We start from the raw sequence: 18910 nt of genomic DNA on the forward strand, positions 1-18910 counted from the left end.
CGTCCACGGCTTCGCCGGAGTCGCCGCTCCCTGCGCCGGATCGGGAGGAGCCTGATCTGGAGGAGGAGCCTCGTTGACTCCCGCATGGGCCACCGCAGCCCAGCGCCGGCCCATCTTCTCCAGGCCCAGCTCCACTTCCTCCGGCCTGATGTTTTTTTCTCGAGAGGGTATATTTCTCTAAGTCCCCTATTTTTTTGGGCATTTTCATCGCATCGTAAATCTCTCATCGTAGCTCTGTTTTGAGCGTGTAGCATATTGAAATGTTCGTCTCGACGAGTACATCATTTCATCTCATTGCATCATTTTCATTTGAGCTCATCTTGATGCCCGAAATGCTGTTGGAAGAGGGCTATGTGAGGAATTTGGCAGATCTGTTTCAGCAAATGGCATTTTGTCATTTTTGCCATGATTAATGTGTGCATGCTATGATCCTGAGCTCTACATGTGTTTTGTTATATGTCATCCCATCTTTATAGTGGTGCTTAACATGTATTTTTGTGATATTTGTGGTGAGTAGCACAAGCTTGCAAAGTAGCGTAATCGGTAATGCTGATTTCAGAGACTTAGAATTTCACTAAGTCCTTGTCCTGATTTTGTCGTTATGCCATATGTTCATGTTGTTTCCTAGTGATCCGTACCTCTTTTGAGGATGATCAGTAATGATGTTTTGTTAATATTGTGGTGCTCTATCCATCCATGTCTTTGTTTGCATTTATGGAGCACCCTAGATTGAGTCAATCGAGCTCTACTTTTGCTATTTCGTGAATCCTGGCAGATTGTTGACTTGTTAGCGATTTTGTCGAGGATGTTGCTATTGATACGTGCATGCTATGATGTTGTTCTTGCCATGTCTAGCTTCTATGCCATGTCTTCTTGATGGGTGTATGCTTAGTTGGTCATGCCATGCTCTTTAGTGAGTGCATCGAGCTCGTAAACATGCCTACTCGTTAACTGTTTTGCATGCTCCAGTTTTTCACCAAGTCTGAGATCTGTTTATGTTTTTGCTATGTTCACATGCTTGCAATTGTATTTTCTAATCCCTTTTGGCTCAAGGTCACTAAGGGACTTTTGTTAAGTGCTTTGAGTATCTTCATGCCATGCCTTGCTTTGACATGTTAAGTTCTTGTAGCATGTAGTTTTCATGCTCTAAAGTGTGCTTCCTCATGATAAATTCCAGACTTGTGTTAATTTCACCAAGTCTGAAACCTGTTATCATTTGCACTTTTGCCATGCTTGTTTGAACCTGTTAATGAGTGATTTATCCGTAGCTCAGTGTTCATCTTTTGTTAAGCTTCTTGAGTGGATCCCTGCCATGTATTTTGTTGCCATGTTTGAGTGCTGTAGCATATTTATTTTGTTGCATTTAGATGGCTACTTGCTAATTATCGCAGACCGGTGCCATATTTGTTTTGCTTGCCATTTCCAAACCGCGCATCCGATTCCGGCGATCTTTATATCGATTTCAACCGAAATCACCTCAACTTTCCAGTGGCACTCTTGGATTTCCAAGTTGAGGCCAGGTTCAATCATTCCTTTCCAAATCATGCATATGCATCGCATACCGCATCCCGCATATCATACCATGTTCATGTGTTGGGTGTTTACTATGTTGTGTGCTTCTTTCCGGTGTTTGCTTCTTCGGGTTGATTCCGATAATGTCGCGTTTGTGAGGACCCATTCGTCTACGTCCATTTGTCTTCTTCATGGACTCGCTCTTCTTCCTTGCGGGATTTCAGGCAAGATGACCATACCTTCGAAATCACTTCTATCTTTGCTTGCTAGTTGCTCGCTCTTTTGCTATGCCTATGCTGCGATACCTACCACTTGCTTATCATGCCTCCCATATTGTTAAGCCAAGCCTCTAACCACCTTGTCCTAGCAAACCGTTGTTTGGCTATGTTACCGCTTTGCTCAGACCCTCTTATAGCGTTGTTAGTTGCAGGTGAAGATTGGAGCTTGTTCCTTGTTGGAACATGGTTATTTTGTTGGGATATCACAATATCTCTTATCTAATTAATGCATCTATACACTTGGTAAAGGGTGGAAGGCTCGGCCTTATGCCTGGTGTTTTGTTCCACTCTTGCCGCCCTAGTTTCCGTCATATCGTTGTTATGTTCCCGAATTTTGCGTTCCTTGCGCGGTTGGGTTATAATGGGAACCCCTTGACAGTTCGTCTTGAATAAAACTCCTCCAGCAAGGCCCAACCTTGGTTTTACCATTCACCACCTAGCCTTTTTTTCCCTTGGGTTAGGCCAGCCCAAGGGTCATCTTTATTTTAACCCCCCCGGGCCAGTGCTTGTCTAAGTGTTGGTCCGAAACAGAGCCACTTGCGGCGCCACCTCAAGGAAACTTGAAGGCTGGTTTTAGCTGTACGTAGTGTTTATCTGGTGTTGCCCTGAAAACGAGATATGTGCAGCTCCCATCAGGATGTCGGCACATCGGGCGGTCTTGCTGGACTTGTTTTACCATTGTCGAGGATGTCTTGTAACCGGGATTCCGAGCCTGATCGGGTCTTCCCGCTAGAAGGAATATCCTTCGTTGACCACGAGAGCTTGTGATGGGCTAAGTTGGGACACCCCAGCAGGGCTTTGAACTTTTGAAAGTCGTGCCCGCGGTTATGGGCAGATGGGAATTTGTTAATGTCCGGTTGTAGAAAACCTGAAGTTGACCTTAATTAAAATACATCAACCGCGTGTGTAACCGTGATAGTCTCTTTCAGGCGGAGTCCGGGAAGTGAACACGGTGTTGGAGTAATGCTTGACGTAGGTTGTTCTAGGATCACTTCTTGATCATAGTTTCTCGATCATGCTTTGCCTTCTCTTCTCGCTCTATTTTGCGAATAGGTTAGCCACCATATATGCTAGTCGCTTGCTGCAGCTCCACCTCATACCTTTTACCCTTCCTATAAGCTTAAATAGTCTTGATCGCAAGGGTGTGAGATTGCTGAGTCCCCGTGACTCACAAATACTTCCAAAACCAGCTTGCAGGTGCCGATGAGTCCGTGCAGATGATGCAACCAAGCTCAGGAGGAGCTCGATGAAGATCTTGTCCTTTGTGTTGTTTCGTTCTAGTTGATCAGTAGTGGAGCCTAGTTGGGGTCGATCGGGGATCTGTGTAGCATTTGGGGTAGTCTTCTTTTATTTTGGTTCCATAGTCGGACCTTGAGTGTATCTGGATGATGTAATGCTTTATTCATGTATTGTGTGAAGTGGCGATTTTAAGCCAACTATGTATCTCTTTCCCTTATGTATTACATGGGTTGTGTGAAGATTACCTCACTTGCGACATTGCTTTCAATGTGGTTATGCCTCTAAGTCGTGCTTCGACACGTGGGAGATATAGCCGCATCGAGGGTGTTACAGAGGGCTAGTGCGGCTGTCTTGTTTTCGGCGCGGAGTGCTGTGTCCGGATCACTAGCAAGAGTGATAATTCCGTTGGGCCCGGGCATTTTGAGCTTCATGTACCCGTAATGGGGTATGGCTTGGAAGATTGTGAACGCCTCCCGCCCTAACAGGGCATGGTAACCGCTACTGAACGGGGCCACTTGGAACGTAATCTCTTCGGACCTATAATTCTCCAGCGTGCCGAACACCACATCTAGTGTGATTTTGTCTGTACAGTGCACTTCCCGACTGGGGATTATTCCTCTAAAGGTTGTGCTGCTTCGCTCAATGCGGTTCCAGTCTATTTCCATTTTTGAAGGGTTTCCTCATAGATGAGGTTTAATCCGCTACCGCCGTCCATGAGTACCTTGGTGAGTCGAAAGCCGTCCACAATTGGACTGAGGACCAGTGCGGCTGGTGCTTGGGCTGTTCGGAATTTAGGTTCATCACTGGCATTGAAGGTAATAGCCGTGTCACTCCATGGATTTATTGCTGCTACATGGCAGATTTCGGCCATGCTGCGTAGTGTTCGCTTGCGCCTATTATTTGATGCAAATGTCTCAAAGACTGTTAACACTGTATTGTTATTCACGGGATGGTGCTCTGTGCCACATTTGGGATAAGAAGATCCTCACCACTTTTGGCCACCTGCCGGAGTATCCAACATGCTCTAAGGCTGTGCGTTGGTATTGTATCCGCTGTACTATGAATTTTGCAGGGTCCATTGAGCCATCCCTCCAGTACGGTTCCATGCCCTATAGAGGGTTTTTGCTTTTTGATAGTTGACCTGGGTGTATTTTGATAGTGCACCCTTTATTTCGGACTGGGTTCGTATTTAGGGCTGGATTATCCCAAAAGTTTGTTTCAGTTTTCCAGGCACTTTCCATCGCACAGTACTTTCGTACTATGGACGCCAAGTCAGCGAAGCGTGATATCTCACGGTGATTTATGGAGTTAAGGATTCCCTTGTCCGTGCAATTATTGCAGAAAAATAAGATTGCGTAAACTTCCTCGTGACAGTCCTTAACCTTGTTCATCGCAAGGAGGAATCTGGCCCAATAGTGATGTACTGTTTCCGGGGGCTCTTGCCTGATGTGGGAAAGATCGCTTATGTTTGGTTGGGTGGGTGGAATTGAATCCGAACCCTTACCCGATCTGGGATCCAGGGCCTGAGGAATTTCCAATTTTGGAAATTCCGGTTCCGGGGTGTTGCCCGATAATCCTAGCCCGCTGCCTGACTCTAAGTTCAGGGATTGGATGATGTCCTCCCGTGAACGGGTATCCAGCTCGGAGAGCTCAGGAATCCGGACATAGTTGGTCCTCAATATGGAGGAGAGGTCGCCGCATTGTTCCTCCACCACTGCATATGATGGGTGACCGGCGGAGAGTTAATCTCCCTTTGATCAGGTTTAAGCCTAATCCGATCATAGTCCATAGCGACTCCCAGGGCGGCGATGCGACCCAAGAGCTCATTTAGGGAGGCGAGCTCCACCGGATCCATCTGTTCGACGAGTGCCGATTTAACGTGGAGGGTGTTTTCGATGACCCGAGAAGTCATCGTCGGCGCGACGGCCGAACAGGCGGTCATGATGAAACCGCCTAGCCGGAGAGTTTGGCCGACAGCCAAAGCTCCCCCAACAGTAGTACCGTCTTTAAAGACGAGATGAGACATCCTTCCTTCTGGCGACGTCATAGAGGAACTCTCAATGAAAGCACCAATGTCGGTGTCAAAACCGGTGGATCTCGGGTAGGGGGTCCCGAACTGTGCGTCTAAGGCGGATGGTAACAGGAGGCAGGGAACACGATGTTTTACCCAGGTTCGGGCCCTCTTGATGGAGGTAAAACCCTACGTCCTGCTTGATTTATTCTTGATGATATGAGTATTACAAGAGTTGATCTACCACGAGATCGGAGAGGCTAAAGCCTAGAAGCTAGCCTATGGTATGATTGTATGTTGTCCTACGGACTAAAACCCTCCGATTTATATAAACACCGGAGAGGGTTAGGGTTACACAAGGTCGGTTACAAAGGAGGAGATATCCATATCCGTACTGCCTAGCTTGCCTTCCACGCCAAGTAGAGTCCCATCCGGACACGAGACGAAATCTTCAATCTTGTATCTTCCTAGTCCAACAGTCCGGCCAAAGGATATAGTCCGGCTGTCCGGAGATCCCTAATCCCGGACTCCTTCAGTACTCGCGAGATAACTACGTGGCACGACTGGGCATTCTTAGCCCTTGTCATAATTCCACGAGACGGGGAGATGGGGTCACATGATTGCGGGTCTCTGCTCATTACCGCGTGCTACCACGACACTAACGGTTTGGATATGTGATCCGAGTAGGCCTCTGGCCTTTTTCACACTGACCACCACGCGGGAATAAGTATGGGCACTCTGCGTCGTACGTTTCTCCTGAAAGCTCTTCAGATGCCACAGTTGAGCGGCACGCACCCGGGTGGTCTGCATAAGCACTTGCCTTGTATAAGGAGGTAGCCAGGACTGATCCCAGCCATCCTCGCAACACACATGATTGCAAAGGACGGTTGGCCCATGACCCCTTCACATTTAGGATGTAGACTGGCATGTGACCTCTTTGTTGAGCCTAGGTAGGACTATGACGTGTTGATCGACCGAGGCTGGTCATGACTTGATGGTGTGTCCGGCTGGAGTTGATCGAGCGTGTTGGGTAAGTTGGTGCACCCTAAGGGAGTCCTGGACTAAGGGTCCTCAGGTGTCCAGGCTATTTGATATGGGCCATACTGATGGGCCATGAAGATACAAGGCAGAAGACCTTCCCCCGTGTCCGGATGGGACTCTCCTTTGCGTGGATGGCAAGCCTAGCATCCAGATGTATAATTTCCTTTCTGTGTAAACCGACTATGTACAACCCTAGGCCCCTCCGGTGTTTATATAAACCGGAGGGTTTAGTCCATATAGGCTATCAGAATTCATACAGGCTAGACATCTAGGGTTTAGCCATTACGATCTCGAGGTAGATCAACTCTTGTAACCTCTATAATCATAAAATATAATCAAGCAGGACGTAGGATTTTACCTCCATTAAGAGGGTCCGAACCTGGGTAAACGTCGTGTCCCCCTTGTCTCCTGTTACCTTTGATCCTCAGATGCACAGTTCGGGACCCCCTACCCGAGATCGGCCGGTTTTGACACTGACATTGGTGCTTTTATTGAGAGTTCCACTGTGTCGTCGATAGAAGGTTCGATGGCTCGTTCAATCATCAATGATGATGCCGTTTCCGGGGAAACTTTCCTCCCCGACCATATTTTTGTGTTCGGTGGCTTCGTTCTGTGCGCCAACTCGATTAGCCACCTCAAACAGGCTGACAGCTATGCCTCTGGTCATTAGATCAGTTTCGGGAACCTAAATTATGTCGCTGATATCCGAGGAGACTTGATATTCGAAGGGTTCTCGGCCCCGACCACCGCCCTAGCCTTAGATCCGGAGCAAACTGCCGGGTCTGAAGATGTGAGTTTGAAGCCCGCCGGACTCTCAACTACCAAACTCACAATCGGGGATCCGGAGGCAATTTTGTCTTCAGCCAGCCAGGAGTCAGGCTGGGTTCCCCCTATCATGGAAAGACCAGACTCGCTCCGGACTCTAGCTCCAAACTCTCGAAGCCCGCGCCCAGCAAGCGTGGCCAGGATGCCTTTGCCCTGGCCAGCCCCGCGGACTCTCGTTTCCCCGTCCAACCCTCGCTCTTAAACGAGGCTCTAGACTTGATGTAGTCCCTCGCCATTACAGAGGAATCGCCTCCGAACTATGCCCAGCCTGGACTAGGGGCTGATAACATGGAATTTTACGTCCCACCCACCACTAACTTCATAGCCACCGTCGAGGACTTAACCGACATGCTGGATTACACCTATGAAGATATCTACGGCATGGACGATGATGCCGGAGATGCACAAGGCCAAGACCCGCCGTTTACCGGACGTTGGACGGCCACCTCCACATACGACGTGTATATGGTGGACACACCCAAAGAGGATGACGGTGCAGACAGGATGGATCCGACGCAGGATAAACCTGATGAGGCACCGCCGAAGCGTCAACGCCAACGACGCCGCTCAAAATCACGTCGTGGAAAATACAGTAATACCGGCATCGGAGACAATAACACTCCAGAGGACGCCGAAGACCCCAAAGCCCCCGTCGAGCCCACATCTGAATAGGATGATGTGGAGGAGGGGTGAGTTAACCCCGACGATTCGGTCGGGAATGAGGATTTGGAAGATAGTAACTATCCACCGCTCTCCGAGGATGATGTCAGCCTCGGTAATGAAGATTTCATCGTGCTAGAGGAACCCCTCGAGTAGGAGCACCAACTAATCGCCACTGCAAGAAGCCTTAAAAAGCAGCAGCAACGGCTCCAAGCCGAACATGATACACTCAACGGCAGATGGACCCAGGTCCTAGCTGTCGAAGAATATGGCCTACAACGCCCAACAAAGAGTTATCCAAAGCGTCGACTACTGCCACAATTCGACGACGAGGCCTTCGAGACAATCCCATTGAAACATGACCGTGCTGATGAACCAGACCGACCACCATGTGGGCGAGATAAAGCGGCCACCTACGTCGAACATCAACCTGCACCACCTCGACGTAAGGGCAGAGAGACAGCGACTCCAGGATACACCTATGACTTATGACAAGACCTGAACAATAGAGCAGGCCAAACAAGATCAATCTATGGATCAAGGGGACGCGCCCTAACGCGAGAAGACGACCGTCAAGCTTGGCGCGACAGGCATAACCTCACCAGGGCCGAAAACCGCATATGGATGTCATCCGAACTCTGTTGTGACGTTGCCCGATATAGAGGCGCCACACACCCTTATGCTTTACCGACGAGGTAATGCAGCACCAGTTCCCAAAAGGGTTTAAACCCGTAAACATCGAATCATACGACGGCATGACAGATCCCGTGGTCTGGATTGAAGATTTCCTTCTCCATATCCACATTGCCCGCGGCGTTGATCTCCACGCCATCAAATACCTTCCCTTAAAACTGAAAGGACCAACACGGCACTGGCTAAATAGCCTCCCAGAGAACTCTATTGGTAGCCGGGAAGATTTGGATGATGCCTTTAGAGACAACTTCCAAGGTACCTATGTCCGGCCTCCGGACGCCGATGACCTCAGTCACATAGTTCAGCAAGCCGGAGAGTCAGCCCGAAAACTCTGGACTAGGTTTTTAATTAAAAAGAACCAAATTGTCGATTGTCCGGACACCGAAGCCCTCACGGCCTTTAAACACAGCGTCCGTGACGAGTGGCTCGCCTGACACCTCGGCCAAGAAAAACCGAAGTGCATGGCAGCTCTCACCGCACTCATGACCCGCTTTTGCGCGGGAGAAGATAGCTGGCTAGCTCGCAGAAGAAACAGCACCAGCGACCCTGGCACCTCCGAAGCCAGAGATGGCAACGGCAGGCCACGACGCAACAAACACAAGCGTCGAAGCAACAATGAAGATGCCGAAGACACGAAAGGTCAACGCCGGATTCAGTGGCTCTAAACCCGGTCAGCGAAACTAGCCATTCAAAGGAAACAAAGATGGTCCATCCAGCTTGGACAGAATACTGGATCGGCCTTGCCAGATCCATGGCACCCCGGGCAAGCCTGCCAATCATACCAACACAAACTATTGGGTCTTCAAACAGGCTGGTAAGATAAACACCAAACATAAGGGGAAAGGGCCGCCCAGTGAGGATGACGATGAGCCTCGCCCAACAAACATAGGGGGGCAAAAGAAATCCCCCCCCCCCGAGGTAAAAAATAGTGAATATGATCTACGTCACTAATATCCCTAAGCGGTAGCGCGAGCGCGCACTAAGGGACGTTTACGCCATAGAGCCAGTCGCCCCAAAATTCAACCCATGGTCAGCTTGTCCGATCACTTTGGACCGCAGAGACCATCTGACCAGTATCCGTCATGCAGGTTCGGCAACATTGGTCCTCGATACAATCATCGACGGATTCCACCTCACGTGAATCCTCATAGACGGAGGCAACAGTCTTAACCTGCTTTATTAGGACACTGTCCGTAAAATGGGTATTGATCCCTCAAGCATCAAGCCCACTGAGTAATACCAGGCGTAGAGGCCTGCTGCACAGGGTCAATAACGCTGGAGGTAGTCTTCAGCTCACCGGATAACTTCCGAAACAAAGATTCAATCTTCGACATCGTCCCCTTTCGCAGTGGTTATCATGCACTGCTTGGACGAACCGCTTTCGCCCGTTTCAATGTAGTCCCACACTATGCATATCTAAAGCTCAAGATGCCCGGACCACGCGGTGTTATAACAGTCAATGGAAACATGGAGCGCTCCCTCCGTATTGAGGAGCATACCGCGGCCCTCGCAGCTGAGGTACAGGGTGGCCTTATCAAGGCGAATACTTCATCGACCATCAAGCCCCCAAACACTGTCAAAAGAGTCTGGTCTACCCTGCAGAACGACAGTCCGGTTCATCCAGAACTAGATTAGCAATTCAGCCGCCGTCAATACCCCCACTTAATCGCGGCATACGTACTACACGTACATAACTACGCACTACAAATAGCATGGACAAGGATAGAGGCACACTAAAGGCAAAGTCCACAATACGGCTCGACCCTATTTGGACCTTCATATTCTTCCTTTTTTTCCCTTTTTATTTTTATTTTTTTTCAGGTTCTTTACAACCCAAATAACTTTTCGATGGTACCAAGGGCCCTTTTCCAGGCCCCTTATGTATACGCGATCGTTGATCCTCTCAAAGGATCCTACACCAAGGTGAAAAGCGGCGCAGACGTGCGGCAGGGTGTCCAAAGGATCTTCAAGACCACCCTTTCTTTTTCAGGACCTGCATACAACTTTCCCTTGTTCTCAAATTCTTGGCACGTAAAATAGCCTTGATGATTATGTCATTCTCTGTAAGAGCACGTTTGACGTATCAATCACACTATAGCAGAAACAGTTTTGACCAACCTTATTCGGTATTGGCTTATTTCATAATCTGTATTCCGTCTTCACGATAGATTGACAAACACGCCTCAACATAAATTGCCAGGTGCTCTATTCGGCCACATATATTTTTCAAAAATAAAAAGTCTAAACATTTTTATAGTACACTTCGGTGTCCCGAATACCGCGTTATATGCATCGGCTCTGAATCATGTCTTTGGTCAATAGTTGGGTTGCTCGGCTCCTATGGTTACCACCTTACATTCCGCTTGTTCAGCTAAGGTAGTAAAGGGACAACTACTGTGATTGTGTTTCTGGTTCGTCCGGTCAAACACCTCAGAAGAGAAAGCCGAAAACTGACTGTCATGATATAACAAGAACTAGTCAGCGGTTCGGTAATTTACTAAATCTTTTGCGATTTTTTCCGTATTGCACGAAGGACTGGCATCACCCGGTCACGCGCCTAAAGCATCCAAGTTCAGAAAGCCACACGCGCACGAGGGGCTAGCTCATAGTCCCTTTGTCAAACTCCTATGGCTAAGTGAGAGTGATAAAGCTACATAGTTTGATTGCCTAGTTCGCCGCACGATCACCTCCTTTATGGACCAAGACGTTGGGTCAAGAGTGGTCAAGTGCTATTATGAAGACCCCCATAGTATCTACATGGGGGTTGAAGCCGACGACTGGCAAACTTTCAGATATAAGAATGGTTGCGTAGGAGGAAAATATTTTTAGATAAAAGCACAAGTATATTACACAAGCCTTGTTTCATAACACAAAAGTCTGGGCAGCTGTGACGCCCTCGATGCAACCGTACACTAATCATACACGCAAATGTGTACGATCAAGATCAAGGACTCATGGGAAGATATCACAACACAAATCTAGACACAAATTAAAATAATACAAGCTTTATATTACAAGCCAGGGGCCTCGAGGGCTCGAATACATAAGCTCGAATACACAAAAGTCAGCGAAAGCAAAAAGTATCTAAGTACAGACATAAGTTAGACAAGTTTGCCTTAAGAAGGCTAGCACAAAAGCAACAACGATCGAAAAGGCAAGGCCTCCTGCCTGGGAGCCTCCTAACTACTCCTAGTTGTCTACGGTCTTCACGTAGTAGTAGGCATCCTCCGGGTAGTAGTAGTCATCAGTGGTGTCGCCTGGCTCCTAGGATCCGTCATCTGGTCGCAATAATCGATTATGGGGGAAAAGAAGTAGCAAAGCAACCGTGAGTACTCATCCAAAGTACTCGCAAGACTTACATCAGATCTAAACTAAGTATGCATCTGTATCAAAGGAAAAGGGTTGTATCTGTGGACTAAACTGCAGAATGCCAGAAGGGAAGGGGAAAGCCTAGCCTATCGAAGACTAGCATCTTCTGGAAACCACCATCTTGCAGCAACAGGAGGGAGTAGAGTAGCATAAAGTAAAGTAGCAGTAGTGTTATCAACCTCGGCCAGAGATCCTTTCTTGACTCCCTGCGAGAAAGCAATCCCAGAGCCATACTATCCATTTCTCATCACCATCCATTTCTCATCACAATCCATTTCTCATCACAATCCAGTTCTAGTTGTATCGATCGGGATACACCTCCAAGTGTCCGTTACCGTAGGACAGGCTATCGATAGATGTTTTCTTCCCTGCAGGGGTGCACCAACTTACCCACCACGCTCGATTAACTCTGGCCGGACACACTTTCCTGGGTCATGCCCGGCCTCGGCCAAACAATATGCCGCAACCCGACCTAGGCTTAATAGAGAGGTCAAGCACGCCGGACTAAACCTATGCCCCCAGGGGTCATGGGCCATCTCCCCAGGAACTTCTGCATGTTGCGAGGGCGGCCGGTGAGCAGACCTAGCTACCTCCTTTAAAAAGGAAGGTGCTTACCAGTCCAACCCGGCACATGCCGCTCAGTCGCTAACGTCTATTAAGCTTCGGATGATGCATACGACGCAGAACGCCCATACTATGCCCACGTGATGGTTAGTGCTATCAGGCCAGAGGCCCCTCGGATCAAATATCTAAATTGTAGTGGATTAGGAGCACGCGGTAACAAGCAAAGACTCATGAAAGATGTGACCCCGTTGTCCCGTCTCGAGGACTTGCGGCAAGGGCTAGGAATGCCCGGCCACGCCTCGTAATTATCTTGCGGGCACCTTCCAGGTCAACCCGACTCCACATCACTCGCTATTAAGCTCGCGCGGGTACCCCTCAGGGTCGACCCGTCTTTAGTAGCATGGTTCAGTGTAAAGTCATAGTAACCATAGTAACTGTGTGTCTAACACCAAAGGGAAAACCCGAGGAATCACCCCCGATGAATTCCACTCGATGTTGTCATCAACGTGAACGTAAGAGGATCCACCCTTGAGGTTCATGTTTGACGGGTTGCACGACAGAGCTGTAACGGAAGTGGTTAAGGAGGAAATCACCCTCGATGACCTCGACCATATAGCTACACTACAGAGATCTTATCAGGAGTGATGTAAGAGTTTCCACCCTTGGCACTCGATGGTAACTCTATAGAGTCGTACAACTAGGGGGGTGATGTGCGGTGTCGGGGCCTGGACGTCGACTATGTGATCGAGTCATCGAACATAAAGCGAGGCAACTGGGATAAGGTGGGGTCATTGATGGATCTCTAACCAACCTATACTAAGCAGTTTAGGATAAGCAGGTAAGGTATGAAAGCAGGTAACAACAACAGGCTATGCATCAGAGTAGGATCATACAGAAAGCAGTAGCAGTTCTAATGCAAGCATGAGAGGGAAGAAATGGGCGATATCTAAATGCTCAAGGGGGGTTTGCTTGCCTGGAAGCTCTGACATGGAGGGGTCGTCGTCGATGTAGTCGATCACAGGGGGCATCAGCAGCGGTCTCAAGGTCTACCGGAGAAGAAGAGGGGGAAGAAACAATAAATGCACGCAAGCATAAGCATAACAAGACAATAAGCGGTGCTGGAGGTGTTCTAACGTAGCGCTAGGCGATACTGGCGAATGAGGATAACATCCGCGAAATTTTTACCGAAGTTTGCATTTGTCGGACAGATGAAACGGAGTGGAAAGCTGCAGGTTCTCTATGCTAGGGATGTGTGGCGGACAAACGGACCGCGTATCCGTATTCATCTCGTCGTTCTGAGCAACCTTCAGGTAGAAAACTTTTCATCCGAGTTACAGATTATTTATTATGATTTTTCAAAGTTTTAAACATTTTCTGAAATTAATATTAATTCGAAAATAATTGCTAAAATGCTAAGCGCACCCAGCACAGGGTACACAGAACTGTACTTAGTGGCTGACAGGTGGGCCAGGGGGTCCCAGTTGACCAGTCAACGTTTGACTGGTCAACACGGGGTGGGGTCCTCCTGTCATTGACTGTTTCATTAACTAACTAGTTAATTCGGTCTAATTAGGCTATTAAGCTAATTAACTTTAATAGTTTAACTAACCAAATTAATTAAGTTAATTAATTAATTATATTGATTAATTATTTATTTTTTAAATCTTTTTTAAACACCTACTTTTTTAAAGGACAGGGGCTGTGGGGCCCGTTCGCCAGATGCACTAGGCCAACTCAGCGGGGCGGGTTAACGGGCGGAACCCTGGGGTCGGGCGCAGGCCTCCAGGCGGAGAAGCGGGGCAGGCGCCCGTGGAGGCCGCAGCCTGCTTGGGGCGGGGCGAGGCCGGCGGGGCGCCGGCAGCTGCCAGCAGCGGCGAGGGACGGCAGTGCAGGACGGCGACGAGCAAACGCGCGCGCGGCAGGCGGGGCAATGGCGGACGACGCGGGCATCGGGCGCGAGCGCCCATCGAGGGTGAGGTCGTGGCCTCGGCTGGGCTTGGGCGGGAGCGGACAGAGGTGCGGGCGGCGCCGGGCGCGCGAGGGCGGCGGTCGGCAGCGACGCGGTCCCGAGCAGTAGCAGGGGACGGCGGGCGAGGCGCGAGGCGGGGACGGGGCCCTATGACGGAACAGAGCGGAGAGGAGGGAAGGCGCTCACGAGGGGAACGTAGGGCACAGGGCAGCGGGGTCGGGGAAGGTTGGGGTGGTCCGACGACGGAGAGGATGAGGAGGTCCGGCGAGGCTCGACGGAGCCGATGAGGAGGCGAGGCGACGTGGAGCGGCTCCGACGAGCGGCGTCCGTCGGCGAGGTTGGGGCGTCCGGCGTGGCAACGGGGATGGGGCGGCGCTCGGCGAGGTGGCAGGGGAACGCGTCGGGCAGCGGCGTCGGGAGCGCGGAGCGATGGCGCCGAAGACGGGATCGGGCCCGATCCCGATCCAATCGAGAGGAGGGGAACGAGAGGGAGACGTGGGGAGGGAGTGGGGCGATCTGTCTAGATATTTTGTGTGCGTGGGGGGATAAGGGAGAGGGAGAGGTGGGCCGGCCAGATGGTCTGGTGGTCCGGCTGGGCCACGACCCAGTGGGGGATGGGGCTTCTCTCTCCCCTCTTCTCCTTTTCTTTTGTCTTCTCTGCTTTGCATTTTCCTTTTGCTCCAAAAGACTTTTGTAAAAAGTGTAGCTTCTCTCAATAATTATTATGTAATATTTAGCACTGCCTCAAGAAGTTTGAGAAGCAGTTTGAAAAGCCTTAGAATCTTTATAACTTTAAAAGTGATTTAAAATATTGTTTCGACCCCTTGTTTTATTCATTTAAGGGCATTTAAACAATTTATAAAAAAATATGGGTTTCGACATGACAAATACCCAGGGATTATTTACAACACTTTGAACATTTTGTTCTTCATGTTTGGCAATTTGAATTTTGGACTTTGATTTGAATTTGAAATTTGAACCAGTTTTGAACCAACGTGAGTTTAACAAGAGTAATCATGATGATGTGGCATCATTAGGAGGGTATTACTGTAGCTTAATTATCCGGGCGTCACAATTCTCCTCCACTACAAGAAATCTCGTCCCGAGATTTAAGGGGGAGTAAGGAGGGAAAGACTCGGGAAGGACGAAGCTCAACACAAGGTAGGTACCAGGGGGCTATCTTAGTGAACGTGGCATAGAGGCATCTCTCGAGTTTGAAATATAAGAAAGTCATCGAGAGCAAGGTAAGAAGGTGCAATAAGAAGTTTCAACCGGGTAGGAAATTGCTTGATGTCTGCAACAGAGTGCGAAAGAGGCTCAGAGCATCGAGAATAAGTATTGCATTTGATACCAGAACAGATCACAAGGAAGATGGCTCGCGAATTACATACGAAGCCAAGCCCGAGGGATAACTTGGAAAACAAGGATGCATAGGAGAATTAGGTTTCGATCCTGTGGAACTATGGGTTATGGGCCCACCATGTGGGTTAAAAGCAGGAAGGGTGCTAACATTTTGTACGGCTAAGGTAGCAAGGCATGTCAGAGGACAACCTGTCAGTTATGTTGGCAACGACATTGGTACCAAGGGCGAGGGACGTAGAGAACCATTTTCCTGCTCGTTAAGACAAGGCGGACCAATAGGCAAAGTTCTCATCCATCGGTGGCTACTAGAATGTCATCAACAATAGTAACAAGGTCTTACTGACAGAGTTGTACACCGAGGTGTTTACCTAAGCAGAGAATTAACTCTGCTCGGATAAGTTAGATTACGAGAAAGGTTTAAAGAAACCAATGGAAAGGAAAAATGTGACTATTAATTTAATCAGAACAATGGAAAGGAAAAATGTGTTTAAACACAAATATCAAGAGTATATCCTTTCAAAGGACAAGCAGATGATGATATCCACAACAGGATAGTAAGTAGATTACCATTTGGGTAAAGGGGAGAGGAATGTTCATGACATTACCCATACCACAGTGTTTGGATAAGTGATCAAGAAACAATTAGCATTGCTCCTCAATGTTCTTAATGATGTTTAGAGTACCACAATCATGCTTCAGGGCAGCATTGACATGGTCATCAGGTAAAGGTCGAACCTTGGGAACACAAAGGATCAATCAAGAATTTATAGGACATCTCATGCAATTTTATCAGGAAAAAGATGAGGATGTGGCCGATGGGTTCAGCGGCAATCCATCGACATGTCAAAAAGAAAAGGATGTATTCCAAAATTGTATGAACAAGTTCGTGTTTGGGGGGGCAAGAATGTCTTCGATGATAACACAAATCATCGAGGGGCAATGATGGTATTTCTCATCATGAATTTGATTGATATCCTGGAAGAGCTCAGAATGTTGATAATTTTGTCGAGAGGTTTCATGAAGATGTAATCGATTGGCGATGACATCAAGTCAAAGGAATTTTGAAGCAAAAAGGTTATCGGAACCACGAATATGACACAAACTCGAATTCAAACTTGTTGTTTAAGGTGAAATGATATGACTAGGAAGATCGACGTAAGTTGAGCTCATCATCGAAAGTTGTGCTCCGAAAAGAAGGACCGTATAGCACAGTTAAAATTAGCTCGATAATGATATAGCCGATCAGGCTATGAATGACTTGAAGGATTATTAAACTCGTAAGCAACGGAAATAGCTTAGAGTTATTGAGTCGGAGTGCGGAATCGATTCACTTATCGGTGTTCTCAAGTGACTAATAACTCGGAACCCAGGGCAATCTGAAATCGCTGAGGAGCAATACCAGATGAAGACTCATAGGAAGCAACACAGTTCTTTGTTATTCTCGAGATACGGAGGGTAATACTCGAAGGAAGGTCAAGATAGAGGTTGCAAAGATGCATTGATCTGTAGAAGACAAGTGCTTTAACTTGTCCGAGAAATGGAAACAAAGGGGAACAATCATGGTCAGAACCACGGTTGCAAAGGAACAAACATAGTTACCAGATGAAGTTATAACAAGGGGATTATTATTATCACAAGAAGCTTCCATGATAAGATCTACATCGTGCCCACGGGCATGAACACAAAGTTCAAGGTCGACTCCCACTTCTTCAATGCATATCATTTCATTTACTTCTCTCTTTCGATGAAGTTCTAGTGTTGAAATTATATCTGGCAAAACACCAGAAGAGTATGACTCGTGAAAACTCTCGGGTTCACACGGATTAGGGAAGGCATAGGTTCAACCCATAGGGGCATCTTAGGAACATATACCACAAACCTCATGAGTAATATAACACAAGCTCGAAGGCAGAGCATGCTTGAGAAGGCAGAGGATACAATTTACCAAAGGCATTATGTATCCGAGGAAAGGCTCACAAGCTTATTGAATATGAAGGACATTGTCGGATAAAATCCGAAAAAGGGATCTGGTGGTCCACAATGGATCTGATGTGAGCATCAATATTCAACCAGAGGAAGAAAGAATGCAAGGAGATCAGATTATAGAAACAACTGACTAACTCAAAGCTCAATTGCAAAGGAATTATGAATTCCAAGACAAGGGATCAGAAGCAATGCTCTGATAAGGGATGGATAGGTAGAATAGCCTTAGGGGTACAATCGATGGTGATTTGATTGATCGAGATTCAGCACATGCTAGAATGACGTCTGAGCCAGAAGGATGAATTCTAGGATCTGATTGAGGATTGCGAGCATTCGCAACATATTGTATCAACGGACTCAAAATGATAATGACAAAGGCTGACAATAAGATTACTAGACTTATGGTATTAACCATAATGCAAGAAAGCAAGAAATTCAAGAACAATAGGCTGTTGAGGATTTTCACAAGAATGAATGGTATTACGAAGACTTTGTGAAGTACAAGAATCAACTGAGGATGAGCTGATACCCGAAAGGTGCACAAAGTTATCCATAGGGGTATTCAGATGGCAAGGAACTGCAAGGCAGTAAGCTCAAAGGATTCTCAGAAAAAGGAGAGCAGTTCAGGGCATCTTGTAATAACAAGATCAATCGGATAGAATGTAAGATTGGTAAGTGTGTGTAGTTAGCCATAAGGATATTTCGGTGGTAGGGAATTGCAAAGGCAACAGGCACAAAGTCTCGAGAGAAAATCGTCGAGTATCTTCGGAATCTTCTGATGCAGCAGGCGATCATCTAAAATAAGGGGCTCTCCGGGCGGATGTGATCACGAGATCCTATTGTTCGAGTTAGTAAAACCATTTAAACCGAATAGAAGAGCGATCAGAGTCCCAGAGTATAGACAAGGAGTAAAAGATCCTAATACCACCCAAATGGCAACGTGGGCCCATAAGGCACACAGCCATGTTAGTAAAAGTTTTTCAGTGACTAGACTCAACTTCGGCCAAGGAGTTTGGAAGGGGGGATTCTTACAGGCAATCGGCTCTGATACCAACTTGTGATGCCCTCGATTCAACCGTACACTAATCATACACGCAAATTTGTACGATCAAGATCAAGGACTCACGAGAAGATATCACAACACAACTCTAGACACAAATTAAAATAATACAAGCTTTATATTACAAGCCAGGGGCCTCGAGGGCTCGAATACATAAGCTCGAATGCACAAGCGTCAGCGGAAGCAAAAAATATCTGAGTACAGACATAAGTTAGACAAGTTTGCCTTAAGAAGGCTAGCACAAAAGCAACAACAATCAAAAAGGCAACGCCTCCTGCCTGGGAGCCTCCTAACTACTCCTAGTCGTCTGCGGTCTTCACGTAGTAGTAGGCATCCTCCGGGTA

Source organism: Triticum urartu, chromosome 1A, assembly GCF_056163025.1.
Source record: "Triticum urartu cultivar PI428250 chromosome 1A, HENAU_Tu73, whole genome shotgun sequence".
Lineage (NCBI taxonomy): Eukaryota > Viridiplantae > Streptophyta > Magnoliopsida > Poales > Poaceae > Triticum > Triticum urartu.